The sequence below is a fragment of the Triturus cristatus genome, chromosome 7, assembly GCF_964204655.1.
Source record: "Triturus cristatus chromosome 7, aTriCri1.1, whole genome shotgun sequence".
NCBI lineage: Eukaryota > Metazoa > Chordata > Amphibia > Caudata > Salamandridae > Triturus > Triturus cristatus.
This window is the reverse complement of record NC_140590.1, coordinates 481,842,778-481,859,482: the sequence shown is the minus strand read 5'-3', so window position 1 is coordinate 481,859,482 and position 16,705 is coordinate 481,842,778. Positions and strand designations below refer to the sequence as shown.

General features: G+C 42.8%; 1 protein-coding gene across 1 annotated transcript in view; it reads left to right on the top strand.

Annotated features, from left to right (window-relative positions):
- Positions 1 to 16,705, top strand: part of LOC146809952 (cytochrome P450 2B2-like) — a 267,373-nt gene that overhangs the window by 49,908 nt on the left and 200,760 nt on the right. The gene's annotated exons all lie outside the window — the stretch shown is intronic.

The following is a 16,705-nucleotide window of genomic DNA, read 5'->3' as shown; positions in this document are numbered from 1 at the left end:
TAAATGTGCTCATGTCTGTGTGAGAGGACTTCGATAGGATTGAATCTCTAGCTTACTGGGGACATCACAGTTCCCATGTCTGAGATATATATTGGTTACCCTTAGCATACAGTGCCTTCCCTCACATCAGGGTGGCTACTCCTAGCACAATGTATGCCCTGTTAGATTGTCAGTATCCTTGTCTTAATGTGAATTTTATGGGAGCCACTCGTGGCACAATAGTGGTTCAAGCACATTGTGCACATTCTTGGTATATTGTTGCCACCTTTGTAATGTGGTTCCATCCATGGCATAAAGATGACTTTGGCAGGTTGTTGAAATCCTTGACATATTGTATGCATGCTTAACATTATTGTATACCTCCCTAGTGTTATGATGGGTTCCTCTGAAATATCCGGGGTTGTTCCTGACATAGCTGCCCATCAGATGAATAAATTGTGCACTTGGATATCCGTGAAGTCCTTGCATAATGGCGGTCATCACTGGCTTAGAGGAGACCCATCATGGCCTACGGTGCCCCCTCTGGCACACAATGGCCATCTGTGACCCTTGACGTGCGTCCCTGAGATTTACTGGCTATTCCTGACTCATGGTAGATCTTCTTGGCTTGTGAAGGTAATGCAGTCCTATCTCAGTGCAGTTGTACACGTAAGAAATTGGTGAAATGATAAGCTGATAATTTGGGACCAAACTCGTGTAAATATGAAATCTGGTATTTGGTGAACAGTTATATGCGAACAATAACCACTTTATTTACATTATGGGATATTCATCCAAAATGGAAAGCTGGTACTTAGAAGAAATAGGTGCATTTTCAGAAAATGTCAAGCTGGTGTTGGAGGATTCATTATGATTGTTTCATAATATTGATGAAGTTCATGTTTCTTGCAGTTGGAAACTCTTAATGCTCATTTAATTCCTTTGTGCCTGAAGGCTGTTGCTGCTATCGTTGTTACCTCAAGACACACATGGAATTGTTAATACATTTATGTTGATTTTTCTGACCTTATTCGTCATCCCTACTGCTGTGTGCGGACTGGCCTAAGTGCCAATTATGTGTTTTAACCTGTGAGATCTGCTTACCTCAGCAGATAGCTAAACTCTTTGTGGTCTTTGAGAACGTTTCCTCACACAGCTCTTCCCAAGTAGATTTTCAATCATGACTGAGTAGCTACCTGGAAGAATAGCAGATGGAAAAACAAGAAAGAAAGACAAGGCTGACCCTCGCTGCCATGAGAGTCCAATGGGGAAAGAGTGTACTTGGCTCAGTTTGCAGAGCTATGGTAGGACAGGCCACCAGTTCATCAGTGGCAAACCACTTCCACCAACACGGTGCTGGCCCATTAGCCCCTGTCTGCCTTCTGTGTGCTCCTGACTCCAAATGGGGTCTGACCGTATACCACAATGCTTTCAAAGGTTTTTTTGGGGAGAAACTTTAAACTCTGTAGGTTCAATACATTTATTTGAAAATTGTACTGTAAAATGTACCACTTGGCCCATTTTCCTGGTGCGAGCACCTCTACCTCACCTAAGAGTAGTTAGGCTGCTTTGTTTGTTACCTCTTTTGATGCTATCCGATGTGGCTATTTAAGATCCACCATTACTTTCAAGGATCACTGGGTTCTGTCTGTTTTGTAGCGTGCAGGCTTGGAATTCTTTTTTCTTTGATTGTTGGTCGTAATTTTCCAGAGATTAAATGGGTATCTCATATTAGGAGATTTGATGGTGTGCACGTTTGACCTCTGTATCTGGGAAAGGATTTGGGAGTGTAGCAATACTCTAGATACTTCATGCGCCTTTGATGATTGGTGTCTCATAGTCCATGATTTTTAGGTCTCGACCTTGCTATCGCGTAGCGATCGCGTAGCGAGACTATAGAGAGCGGGTTTGAAAAGTGCTCCCAAAAAGCGGATTGCATGGCTAGCACGCGCACAATCACGCGCATCGTGCCGCCATGCAATCCGCCTTTTGGGAGCACTTCAAAGGGTCTGCTCCCCCGCCCCCAAGCGTGCGCGCACCACGCTCCGCCGGGCATGTCTTTTTTTTTTTTTTTTTACTTTAAGCGCGAGGCGCGCGTGCGGCCACTGCTTGATTTGTTTTGCTGTATAAAAAATGTACTTCATTGATATGGGAAGGTACTGTTTGGTACCGAGTACCTGGACTTCATAAATATAAAACGGAGAGTTCCGCCACTCCTGTGCTGGTGCGATACTTTCAGTGGGAGAGTATGACACTTCTCAGCACAAACAGATCCTATCGGAGACCGACTATAGGCATTGCTGTATTTCCATTTAGTGCGCTGATGCAATGTGTTTGCCGTGAGTATAATATATTAAACTCGTTCTTTTAAAATGTATTTTACATAGGGAAGAGGAAGGTAGCAAGATTTTAAGGGTGTTATACTATTGAAAGTTAAATGTTTACGCTCGAAAAATTCAGCCAAGTGGAGAAGCAGCGGAAGGAACCACGGTTTTTCATTCAGACCCTGGAACATGACTTTTCGACTACACCGGTCTCCGCTTCTTAAGGTTAAACCCCACAACATGGCCGGGGACTTACTCTGAATATATTGCATAGCAGCACTCTTCTGCCTGTTCCTCACAGGTTCAGCCTAGGGTCGCTGCAAGTGGCTAACTGATGCACACGTTCCCAATCCCGTGGGTGTGTGTGTTTGTCCACATGAGGGCACTCTAGTTAATTTCGAATACGTGCCACTTCATCCTTCACCTCCAGGCAATAATAGTCGGAAAAGGATAGCCCCTCGCATAAAATTACTAACTGACTGTCCCTTAACAGACTTGTGAACAGGGTCTACATCTAGTAATGGACAGGAATACTGACTGACCCATTGAAGAGGTGCAGGTACAATACTTACTCCAAGCCTGAATAGGCAATGCACTTGTGTAATCACGGCGGTTTCACATCTTGACGCACTGTGTGATCTTCAAGTATTGCTACACCTCTCAAATGGCCCACGTACGTAAATCACACACTCGTGCTGCCTTTGTTACTTTAACAAATACTGACCACTGTCACTTGTAACCACCACTACCGCCAAGTACAGTAAAGCCAGGGCTAGAGAGCATCGCCATCGTTACATCCTAGGACCTCTTAACTGGAACATCTACAAGTTCATTTAGGTACTATTACGTAAAATTTCACATTTTAGCATCACGTGCATACACAGAACACTTCACCGGCCGCTACGTATGAGATAGTGGGGTGATTTGGGTGGGGTGTCCCTTAAACCAGTGATATGGCATGGCCTGGCATAGAGCATGGTCCCCGGACTTAAGTAACCCTGCAGCCGCAATGTTTTCTGCAGAAGTATGGATTTACTGCACTGGTCACATAATCCACGATGTACTATCAAATTTGTCTATTTCAACCAGCTGTTTCGAGCTCAAATTGATCGAAATCGCAAAATAAGGAGCATTGCGTGGTGCTGTGACCTGACAGACCCTTTGCAAAAGTTATCAGCTTACCTTAGACTTGACAAAAGCTGTACTCCAGGTTTTAATAGGTACTTTTGTGGATAAAGGTTTGCCCAGGCATTTGGTAAAAAAGACAAAATAATGCTTCCACAGAATGTGGCAGTTTATTTATGTTTTCTTGATACATATTTGCTACATAATTCAGCTTAGCTCTGCCACATAATTTGGTCCTCCATTGAAACATAATTCCAGCTGACCAGGGCATTGATAGTCCTTTCAAATGATACATAACATCAGAATTAATAAAATAGAGATATACTTGCCAGAACTACTGGCCAAGGTTACACTTCACCATGTTTTAATTACTGGCAAGAAAGCAAGAGGCTTTGAAGTAGAATGCTGTAAAATAAGCAGTTTGTCAGGAATTCCGGTTTTTCCGGACTGTCTTGCTGTCTACGTAAACAAGAATTTGCAATGCAATAGGCCTCGCATATACGCGAGTTTGAGCTATTGACATTGCAAATGACAATGCCTTTTATTTTTGTTTTCGTTTTTAAAACATAAATAAAAGGCATTGTCATTTACAATGCCAATAACTTAAACTCGCGGAAATGCGAGACCTATTGCATTGCAAATGCTTGTTTAAAAACAGATTTTGTTATTCTAGGTTTGTACATAGATATTCAAGCATGAATAAACACATAACTCGCATTTACACAAAGTTGTCCTCTATAGAATTTAGTTTGTATTGTTTAATTAAATATAGCATTTAGTTGATCATGTTAAGTAAGTCTTTAAGGAATTTAGCATAGTTTTTAGATGAGTTAATTTACATGCCTGGTTTTTGTGGATTTTAGTGTTCATTTATGGTATTTTCGTTTTAGTAGGGTTTAAAAATGTCAGATGGGGAGTTGATGGAGAAGTTGGAAAAGGCTGAATGTATGTTCTCTGCTTAGCAGCCACAGTCAGAATCTTTAGCATTATTATTGGATTATTCACTTGAATTCCTTTCTGCAACTTCACTGGTGGAAGATGTAAGGTGGGGAGACAATGAGTGGGGGAGTGGTTCTAATGACAAAAAGAGATACCAGTGTTTCAGGCCCATATCTCTGATAGATTCAGAGGTAAAAATTATCGGCCAGATCTTGTTGGACTGTCTTTCACTTTGGGCTGAGAGCAAGGCATTTTGTCTGACCTTCAATACGGGTTCAGGCCAGGGTGGGGCACCATAGAGCAACTTTGTAACCTCTATTTACAGATTTGCAAGTATACCAAGGTCAAGAAGGGGGCAATTCATTTGGCCTTCAAGGACCTCAGCTTTGCATTCGACAGAGTAAATCATTCCAAAATGTGGACCATGATGGCTCAGATGGGATTAGAGCCGGCATTAATTAATTTTCTGTGTGACTTGCATAAGGACCTCTCAGCTGGTGTCAGATATGGGCCTAATGGTGAATGCACACAGCAATTTAAATGCAGCGTTGGTTTCGTCAGGGTTGTATTTTAGCACCTTTTTTTAAATTTTTTATATTCATCATTCAGAATTAGCACTGACTGACCCATATTTGGATGTCCCCAAAGTAGGTGGCCTTTCAATTCCAGCTTTGCTTTATGCAGATGACACCATTTTAATTGCTCGGACTGCCAAGAGATTACAAAGACTTCATAATCTTTTTATTGATTTTATGAACCGCTTTGACCTCTTCACCAATTTTTCCAAATCACATGTGAAAGTTTGGCCCGCCCAAAACAAAAACTATTAAATTTATAGTAGATGGACACCATATTAGTCAGGAGGATGAGTTTCGATATTTAGGGGTTCAGTTAGATTGTGGCCTAATTGGCATTCACTTATAATCCTTAATGTGATGGCTTTTAATAGAGCTATGTTTAGCATAAGTGATTTCTCATGTCCGCTTGGGCGCACCCACATAAAATCTGTCCTGGAAACTTTCAAGGCCAAGCGCATCCCAATAGTCAGTTATGGCTGTGGAATTTGGGGTTATGGACCTGTAGCCCTAATTCAATTAGCTGAAAACAAATTCCTAAGGGGTCTATTGGGAGTTCCATAAAGTGTACCTTATGAAATCGTCCACGAAGAATTGGGATTGGGCTATATCACCGACCAGCTTCGACTCTGTCCTTTAAAGCTTTGGCTTTTAATTTGGACAAAGGTGGAACGTGGTCTTAATAGATTAATTATACAAGACTGTCTGAATGTCTTCCTTGATTCCCTGGCTTATATCTTCCATAATGTGACATCTTTAGGGAGACCTGAACTTTATAATAATTCAAGTAGCATAGTTCGCTCTGATTTTAGATGGGTCGCTGAAGCGTTCAGAGACAAGATGGCAGCTGATCGCGAGCACATAGCACTACAGAAACATTCTGTGCGATACGCTATAATAGTGAAAACCATGAGTGGCCTGGAATCCTATCTGACCTGGAACTTGTCCCTCCATCAGCGACGTCTATTGATATATTTTAGCTTAAATCTATTTCCGTGATTAGTGCCTTTTAACCTCAGATGTTTTAAGGACTCGCTGATGCCCTTATGTGATTGTGATAATGTCTCAGTCAATGACACCTTACATATTGTCATGATTTGTGCGAAATGTAATCATCTGCGATTTAAATTTTTACATCCAAGCCGATGAATTTTACCCAAGTGAGACCTGCATTAGTGCATTTGCAGTTTTTAAATACACCTACAGTGTGTTCTATTTCTTTTACGTTATCTTTTTGTGGTTTTACAGCAAGTGTAATTTTTTGACCTATGCTGATGGCGGATTTTTGTGCTCTGTTTTAATCTTTATTTGTCTTTTATGATTTTATTTTTAAAATCAAATAAGCAATATATACATTGAGTGATTGAGATGTTAGTAGTTCCGGCTGTTGCTGGAGGGGAGATGAAGCCAAGTGTACCACAGGTAGCTGTTGGATCTCCACAGCTGAATCCAGTGCCAACCTGGTTGTGGGGGTGTTCCTTTGGGGCCAGATGTATCAAACCGTTTTACCCATTCTGTGTCTATAGGAAAATGTGTTCGTACATCTGGCCCTTGTTTCCCTGCAAATGTGACCGAGCAGAGCCGGGCTTCAGTTGTCACTTGCAGTGAGTGCAGCCCGGTGGTCCCTGCTTATCTACCTCTTGTAACAGTGCTGGTGCTAAATTGTATATTTCACTAGCATTGGGGGCTGTACAGAAAACACATTCCCATTGAGGCTTCATTCACTAATGAGAAAGTGGAATTGTGTTCAGGTCCTTCTGCGATTGCGAGTCAACACAAAGTTCTCAGACCGTGAGGACAGTGCCCTCATGGAACGCCTTGCCAACCTTCTCCTGCCCTTCCTGCTTATGAACCTTCTACACTGCTGATTCGCTTAGCTATCCCATCCCTGACGGGATCTCCATGTTATGGTGACCCCATCTACCAGCTAAGATAAGCAAGGTGTGAGTCTGGCCTGTGTATAGATCGTTAGCTAGGTTAAGCTAGATGAGGGGCACAGAAATGTGGTTTTCCTTTAGCACATGCTTAACCACCCCGCAGGCCTGGTATGAAGACTTCTGGAGAGAACAGTTAGAGGGTGTATGTAAATAGTTCAGATGTTGTCTCGTGTTTTTAAAAAATATATATTTTGGGTGTCATTGTCGTTTTAGTATCGTGTTTTTTTTCTTTTTAAATCATTCCAACAAAGAACATCTGAAACCCAAACAGCACAAAACTTTCATGAATCAAAAAAGCATATTTTAAGGATTCCAAATCTTAAAAAACGTAATTCTGGTGTAAGTTGTTGTTTATTCACTGTCTGTATTTGAGTCTTGACTTCATTTTGTGCTGTATTTTGTTTCAGTTGGTTTATGTTGTTTGTTAGCGTTTGTAAAAAAAACAAAAAACTAACTGCCACTCATAGCCCAGGAAGAGTGGGTAAAATCTGCAGCTTCAAAAGTTCTTTTGTTCTGTTCCAGAATCATTATTGTCATTTGGCTTGAATGTGGTGAAGTGGGCCGTATTTCTTCCTTGAAACGAATGCGTGGGTGTTTTGCTAACCACTCCAGATGACTTAATGGGTCTGCCCTACAGAGGGCACCCTTTTTAGTGCAAATTGACAAAATGCTATCTTGCCCTTCTGATTTGGTATGCGCCATGTAGATAATCATAGTAGGAGAAATCCAAACACTTCCCAACGCCTATTTTATAAAAAGAAAATAATAAAAATAGTCCCAGCATCCTAACATTTTCTCAAGAATGTGCCAACCATTGCCTCTGCGGTGGGGGGTGGGAGGTGGCACCCATTTCCGCTACTGGTGCTGCCGACTAACTGATAGCGCGCCCTAACCTGTTTTATACTTTCCTTTACGGTACATCTAGGCATGGACTTATAAAATAGGGGTGAACGTAGGGGTGAAACTATAAGTACCCAAATGCTAAGAATCAAACATGACGATGTGAGCTCGCTGCTACCCCCTGACCTAGCACACCTTGAGAGCTCTGCCACATGCACTGCCACACAAGACCATTTGCAGATCCTGGCTTTGTGTGAAGATTGTATACTGCAGTCTGGCGTAGTTGCTTCAAGCGAACGCAGGCCACCCATTCTGTCCTACAGGACCGGGGCCTTACATGGGGCTCACAGCCTTTGAGAAACGTCCACTACAGCGGGAGTTCACACAACAGGCAGCCATCATAAACCATTTGCATTCCACCTAAAATTAAAATCAACATTTTTATATATAGAAATGCATTGTACAGTGTGGAGTTGTGTGATATTAGAAGTAGGTTAGATGGGGAGATGTGGCTTAGCAGCTCGTGCTGCCGCTTTTGGAAAATGCTGCGGCGTTAGACTCAAAGCAAACACATGGAGAACTCAACATCGTGTGATTATTGGCAAATCATTTAATCTCCATATGCCTACATGTGTGCAAAATGCATTTGTGTAATCCCCAATTGATGTAGACGAGCTTTTAGATCTTTCCCAACCTTTCATGTCGTGTACAGCTCTCTATTTATTCACAGTTAAGTTTGCTCTATATAAATACCAATAGACACTGTAGGTTTCAGGGTCTACTGTGGACACCCTGAGCAAATGACTAATTGTTTTGTTAGCCACAGTAGTTGGACATACTTTGCTCCACTCAAGATGGAAGTGACACTAATCCATACATAATAAATAAAAGGTGCACATTAGTACACTGGAAATAAAAACCTGCCACACATTTGATGAAAATGTGGTAGGCCCGAAATGTAGTTTGTGCACAGTTCCTTCAATGACTGACCTCAATCTCAGTTCTCTTTGGGGGCCACTGATGGATTCTGAGTCAGATGTGGAGGCGCGCAGTGGTCAGGGGGGTGTTGGAGTTTGTGGAAAGTGCCCTTCGGTAGCCCTAAGTAAATGGTAGTACAGTAATCTAAGCCAGAGCTCTCAGTTCCTATAGTTACTGTAAATATATATTTTATTGGCAACATAGGGATTCGTTTCCTCAACACACTCAGATGGAGGAAGCAAGGAGAGGTTAACTCAGTAATGTTTATTTTGCAGTCCAGTTTTTCATCAAAATGACATCTAAGATTAAAGTAATCGATTTCACAGGGGATGGACTATCACTTAGCACTCTATGATCCATACCATCTGATCACCTTCTAAAATCAAATCTTCCATTTTGCTAAAGTCTAACTTTAGACAATTATAGGGTTATCCAGTCTGCTACCGCTTTCATACAACTGGTGAAATCCAGCTTTGTCAGCAGAGAATCCAGACTCTTGTTAAGGCATAAGTCATTAAATCTAAGATTTCATCAATTGGGCTAGCATTGCCACATAAACATTAAACAGCGTTGGACTCAGGAAAGATCCCTGAGACGCCACACTGTAGATTCTAAAAGTCTGACCTAGCTGCTGGTAGCACCACTGCCTGGACATGGCCCTCCAAAAATGAAGCCAGTCAAATGTGAGAGCCTTATATTTGACCTCAATGTCCGTTAACTATGGTAAAAGCACTGGATGGGATACCATAATGAAGGCGGCCAATAAGGTGAGCAAGATCGAGGTCCCAAATTGTACCTTGTCTTGCATTAATAATGGTCTGTTCATGATGGTTAGTAGGGCCGTCTCAGTTGTGCTCACCTTACGATTTTACAGAATAGCGTTGTTATTATTATTAGAAAGCTATCACTGAACTGACACCTAGCGGAGTCTCTCAGGCTGCTGCTAGTTCTGGATGCCCAGGTCTTCACAGTCTTGGTCTGCCAAAGGTAGGGGAAACCGCTTTAAGTATCCATGATGCTGGTGACACTAGGTAGTGCCTAGCAGAAAGTGCTTTCCAGAAGAAGGCCCAAAAGGAGGCAAAAAGCCTGAAGTCCTAAACCTCCAAACTGACGGCGAGGCTTCAGGACTGGCCAGAGGATCTTGACTCTAAGAGGAGGGCAGAAGAACGGGGAGATGAACACCTGGCTGGAATTGGAAGTTGCCAACAGGAGATAAGAAGTGGATACAGAAAAGTCAACGTGGAACCTGAAAGAAAAAAGCAGGAAGAATCAGATAAAGTCCAGAAACATTCAGGATTCCCACAGAAAAGACAGGAACATGACAATAGTACTACTCAAAGCATTGTGACACAAGGAGTAGTACCATCCCTTTCCTTTTATAGACTAGAAGCAGGAAATTACGTTGAAACCCATTGCTCTCCATCTTTGATTGGAGTAGATCCTTGAAGGTCTGGGGATATGGCAGCCATCCTGGACTGGGGAATATATACCTACCAAGAAGTCCATGCTGAGCAAGCCTGGAAAGGAAAAACTTTAGACCGTAGCAGATGCTGCATGCGTCTCATAGAGAAAACTGGCATAATGGATCATACTATAATTCTGGCCACCAAAAGGTAAGTGTACTGAAAGATGGTGGCCTGCCATCATTGGCACGGACCTCCCCACACTCCGCGTGTTCTGCCGCAGGAGAAACCAACTGAGGAAGGCAGGCAGGAGCGCAACCAGCTTGTCAGGAAGCTTATCTCTAAATTGTCTGAAAATTACTAAGATCAGTGAATACTGCATGTGGTGGTTTTTAAAAGAGGCTTGGTTTGCAATCTTTTTCCATTCCTCAGGGAAGTCCACCATTCTAAAGGACTGACTAGTTAATGATCTCACGAGCCAGGTTTCAATCCTGGCAAGGAAAGAATCATAGACCAACTTGATTTTAGTGAGAAAGTGACCTGATTCTGCCATGCACATCTCTTGACCCTTTCGAGACAAGACTTCACAGCACTGTGGTTTGGAGAACTCCTTAACTAACTTAAAACTTCCTTTATCTTGTTATTAGACTCCGTAATCCTTTTGGTGTAATGCACTGCATTAGTTTAAAAAATTGCTTTTTATACTGGTGCAAAACCGCCATATGTCAGGCCTTTTTATGTTCAGCATAGTTATTGGCAGTGTGGACATGCACTGCCAGGCCTTCGCTGCATGTGGCCAGCTTTGCTGCTGCTGAGCCTGCCCTCCGCAGCAAGGGTATAGAGGTAGCCACGTGACAGAATGAGTTGGGAAATTGCTCTGGTGGGCTTAAGAGGGAGGCTACTGTTCTATCCTGCTTTTGGGTCGACTGGCACATTAGAATGAATACCGGTCTTGCTGCAGATTACAAGTTACAACCTGTAAGATGACATGACAATTCAGCCTGGACCTGAACTGGACTCCAGGGAAGGGCCTTGTTAGCAATGTTGGGATGAGCTGTTTGTAGTGCGACCAGCAAAGAGCATTAAAAATGTCCTCGGCCTAAGAAAAATATGAAGATGCTCGGCATTGACAAACATTGGCACAAATGAATCACTACCAACACAGCATCAACAACCATATGGTGGGCTAACCTGTGGCTCCCAACATCACCAAGATTTACATGTTTGAAGAACCACAAATATCACAACTTTCTCCACTCTGTTCCACGCCCAAGTCCCATTCTGGAAAACTAACTAATTGCCCCGTATATGAAATTTGGTGCCCTGTATAAGGGATTTCACAGTTTACTGAAGAGTAATTTAAGTTAATACGGAAGCATTTTGGGAAAGTATGTATTTTGTCCTTATGAAAATCGTTGTCTGCATACCTAAGTAACTTCCTCTACTTTGGTAAAATGGGTTCACATGTCCCATTCAGGAAACCAGCCATTTACTTTGTGCATGAAATTTGGGATCTCCAACAAGGGTATTTTAATTTGGCCAGTATTCTATGTTGAACATGATACATGTTGAGAAAGTAATGCTGGGTAGAAACCCTGGTATTTATTTAACTCTGTCGAAGTAATTTTGTAAGCCCCCTCTAGGTAGTATCAGGGTTACATGTTTTAAATTACAGTTTTTCTGGTTCGAAAAAGTCAGTGTTCTCCTGCTCAAGCTGTGCTACTGTTGCTGCAGTCTGAGACCTCAATATCCTCACCAGCCCTCAGTGACCTATAATCTGTCCTTTTTACCTTCAGAAATCCACCTTCTTATGAATTTCACAGCTTCCTTCCTCAGAGTCACAGGGAAGTATTTCCCCTGCTCTCTTTGGGATGGGGACACGTATGTCTTGCTGTATAGTCTTCTGGGATTTGGTGCAGCCATAGCTCGGCTCGTGACATAGCTTCTGCACCAACAGCTATATTTAGCAGACCAGTGAGAGTAGCCCAATAAGGAAACTTGCTTGGCAATAATATGGGCTACATGACTTCTCGTGCAAGTAAAAACAAGTAGTGCTGACAACAATGAGTTCCTCTCAGAGGTCTGCCTCTTCTTTCTTCCTCTGCTTGGCCAACCATTCTTTTGCCAGTCATTCTTGCAGAACCTATCTACACAATGTCTGCCAAGCACTAGGCAATCCTTGTAAAAATGAGAAAACACAAATGTGGGGTGACCAAAAGCACTCATTTTGCTTCATTCAAGTTATCACAAATATCTGTAGCTGGATGGTGCAAAGAGTTGTAATTTTCTGTTCCTAGCAAAGCACAGAAAGAGTACTCAATTATAACACTGGTAAATTCCCAATAGAGCATTCTTATTTTCCTGTATATTTTCCCATGGGCTACTTATTACCCTTTTGTAAATGAAAAAATACTGTAAGGTGAGTCACTACAATTAGTTGGTGCAGTCCCTGGTTACAACAAATCAGCCTGACAGATGAAAGTACAGGACTGAAAACCTGATGTCCTGCCAACATAGAGCTGGGTGGCAATCCTGTCCCTGCCTACCCAAACTGTTATAAACTCCAAGATCAATGTTTGTCTCTGTCCCCTCTTTGGAATCTGGAATTAATAATAATAATAATAATATCCACATTTGTAAAGCGCGACAGTAACCCGTAAGGGTCTCTAGGCGCTGGGGGCCGTCGGGAAGATTAAGCAAGTTATTGCCCAAAGTCACATGGTGCTGAGCTAATCTGCCGCCGGTGCCGGGGGTCGAACCGTGATCCCCAGATTCCGGAGTCAGTCGCCCTGGCCACGGCGCCAGGGCGCCGCGGCCGCCTCCTCCTCCTCACAGCCAGTGTCGGCACTCAGCGACATCCGTTTTTTTTGGTCTGGTCTTGACCGCTCATGCACTGTCTCGAAGAGAGATGTTGTATATACTTTGTGAGCTACAAACAGTTCTGTCGGGTGAATTAAATCTCCTCAAGGGGAATTGTAAAATGTTTTTCATTAAACCTTAAATACTAAAAGGGCCTATAAATGATCCCTCAAGCATGTTTGAAACTTCTCCTCGTGCAAAAACACATCTTTAAAGAAAAATGATTTACAAAAACCTCTGACACAACACAACCATTAACTTGTTTAAATATATTACTTTTCATATGTCAAAACATGTATATCTATCTCTTTTCATATTTCTCTTTCCAACAGCTGTCCAGAGAACATGAAGAACAATACATCACATTAACATATACATAAATCTCCCAGTGATCACGTACACAAACATGAGACCTTGGAATCACAAACAATCAAAATGTTCCAAAAATGTTTTGTTTAGTGTATCCTTATATCTTCTTTACATATTCCAAGGATAGCTGGCATAGGACATAACGTAATGTCTTCGACGTTTCGACCCTGTGATTAAGTGTTATTCACTATACTTCATTGCAGGTCTTCTTCACGACTAAAACAGACCAAAGGGCAGCCTCTAGGGAGATAAATGCCCTATATTAGTGTTGTGTGGTTGATGGCAGGTAATCATTGTTTAAAAAGAAACATAAATTTCAATTTGGAGGGACCTATCTATGGTCACTCACCTTAAATGTATTCAAAGCAAGACGCATATGACGTGTCCAAAACGGTATCCATTGGTTATGTAACATGACATCCCGGACCCCAGCCGGGGTTCACTTGATGTGGGGATAGGGTTATTAATACCCTCCTTCAATTGTAGTCCTCTTGGACAATCTATAATTTGAAGTTACACATGTTGTGGGTGAGGAGATTTTTTCAAGACAGTGATTAAAAAAAAAAACAAAAAAAAAAAACAATGTGGTGCGTTCAGCAGTGAACGCACTACAAACAGGTGCTCCACAAAATTGCGTGGCACAGCAGAACTCATTTTGATCCTCTTTTCTTGTTGGGGCCCTATTAAGTGCCTATATTTTATACATTAAAACATGTTAAACAGCTGTGTACATGCTTAGAAACAGGAGGTCCCTAGAATTTACAAAACCTGCTTACTCAGTGAATCCTGTGAAAGAAATGAAAGGTCCCTTTCATATCCCTCACTTTGTGGGCTTCAGCCCACCCATAGGGTTTTCATTTGCTGTCTCCATCATCACTCTCATATTCTTTCCCCCCCATATGTCATTGGCATACCTTTGCCTTGCCTCTTCCTGTGTTTAACCCTCCCCGAGAGCATGGACCAATTACTCTATCCCTCCGCTGCTTCCATTTTCGGATCTATTACAGGAATTACTTTTTTCTTTGCTAAAGAGCACTTAACACGAGCGCTCATGTTTTCCCTCACCTCTCCAAGCTCCTCTGTAAACAGACCTGTAAATCTTGTTTTTATCTCGTCACATTTGCTGTCCAGACGAAAACTGAGGTCAAATGACAGACGCTGTTTTTTGAGGATACCTGTTTTGCTATTTTTCACATGTTTGGTGTACATCAACACTCAGGTCTGCCAGCTGTATGATATAAATGCAATTCTGCTGGCCTGTGATTGACTTTGAAAACACGTGGCTTAATCACATTTCTATTACTTCAATGTTTTTAAAGAATTTATTTGGGTGCGTTTTTACAAACAAAACCAAGTGATGCAAAGCCTTTGTTTAGGTGCATGTTGTAACAGTAATTCACATGCATCTACACATGGTTGGTGTACGTCAGTACTCCGGTCCAGCATCGGAATGATATGCTTGTAATTTTGAATGCCTGTGATAGACTTTCAAAACATGTGGCTAAATAACACTTCTTTCACTTCAATTTAAAGACTTTATTTGTGTGCATGTTAACAAATAAAATCAAGTGATGCAAAGCCTTTGTTTAAGTGCATTCATAATTAAATGTACTGTTGCACCGCAAATCAAAGTTAAATACTTTCAACTTACTGCGTTTATTTTTTATTTTGATATGCCAACGCAACATTCCTTTTAATTCTGAGTGCATGTGATTTTATTTTAAAACACGCTTAAATTAAGGCTTTCAATCGTTTCTCTAAACAGGCCTGTAAATCTTGTTCTGATCTCGTCACGTTTGCTGTGCATTCAAAGACCAAGGTCTATTGCCTGGGACTGTTTTCCAGGACGCCTCTTTAGGTATTTTTCACAAGATTGGTGTACGTAAACACTCTGGTCCGGCTTCGCTATAATATAGTTGTAATTCTGAGTGCCTGTGATTGACTTTCAAAACACGTCGCTAAATCACACTTCTATCACTTCAATTTAAAGACTTTGGTGCCGAATCCGATCCTGGAGAAATTTTCCCTGTACGAATCGTATCCGGATTTTTTTCCGTACGGATCGTACAAGTACCGGACAAACTGGCAAGTATGATTCGTATGGGAAAAAATACATACGAATCGCATTGGGAAAACTCCCTGACACGTCCTCGGGTCGGGAAAAGTGTCCGACACGTCCCCGGACGATTTTCCGTACGAATCGTAAAACTGAAGTCCGAGCGCGCAAGTACGATCCGTCCCGTGCGTCCGATTGTACAACCGTATGGAAAAAACACCGTACGGAGCGAACTTCTATAGCAACCATGGAGACATGTGCCCGCATACGCGCCATCCCCCCCAGCCCCCGTATGTACGCGCCGTCCCCCCACCCGTGTATGTACACCCGTGTATGTACGAGACATACCCCACCCGTGTATGTACACCTGTATATGTACGCGACGTACCCCCACCCGTGTATGTACACCGTGTATGTACACCCGTGTATGTACGAGACGTACCCCCACCCGTGTATGTACACCCGTGTATGTACACCCGTGTATGTATGAGACGTACCCCCACCCGTGTATGTACACCCGTGTATGTACACCCGTGTATGTACGAGACGTACCCCCACCCGTGTATGTACGGTGCGGACCCCCAGTACATACACGGGTGTACATTCACGGGTGGGGGTACGTCTCGTACATACACGGGTGTACATACACGGGTGGGGGTACGTCTCGTACATACACGGGTGTACATACACGGGTGTACATACACGGGTGTAGATTCACGGGTGGGGGTACGTCTCGTACATACACGGGTGTACATACATGGGTGTACATACACGGGTGCGGGTATGTCTCATACATACACGGGTGTTCATACACGGGTGTACATACACGGGTGGGGGTACGTCTCGTACATACACGGGTGTACATACACAGGTGTACATTCACGGGTGGGGGTACGTCTCGTACATACACGGGGGTGGGGGTGACGGCACGTACATACAGGGGCTGGGGGGGCGGCGGCATGTACTGATCCCCCTATACCGCTCGCATTGCGGCGTACTTACCTTTTCCGGCACTTTTTGGGGGACGTAAAAATATTGCCGTCCGGACTGCTGTCGATACGAATCGTACTTGCTGGTACGTAAAAACATGCCTAGCTCCGTCCGGACGTCACGTCCGCGGTGTCCCGGATCACATTCGTATGTATTTTACCATCGATCGGTGTTTTGTCCGACTCGTACGGAAATGGTGTTTCCGTACGAATCGTACTTGCAAGTTTGTAGGGTTTTTTTCCCGGGTACGAGTCGGACGGAGAAAACGCTCCGACCGACGGTTCGTACCCGGTTTTTCCAGGATCGGAATCGGCACCTTTATTTGGGTGTG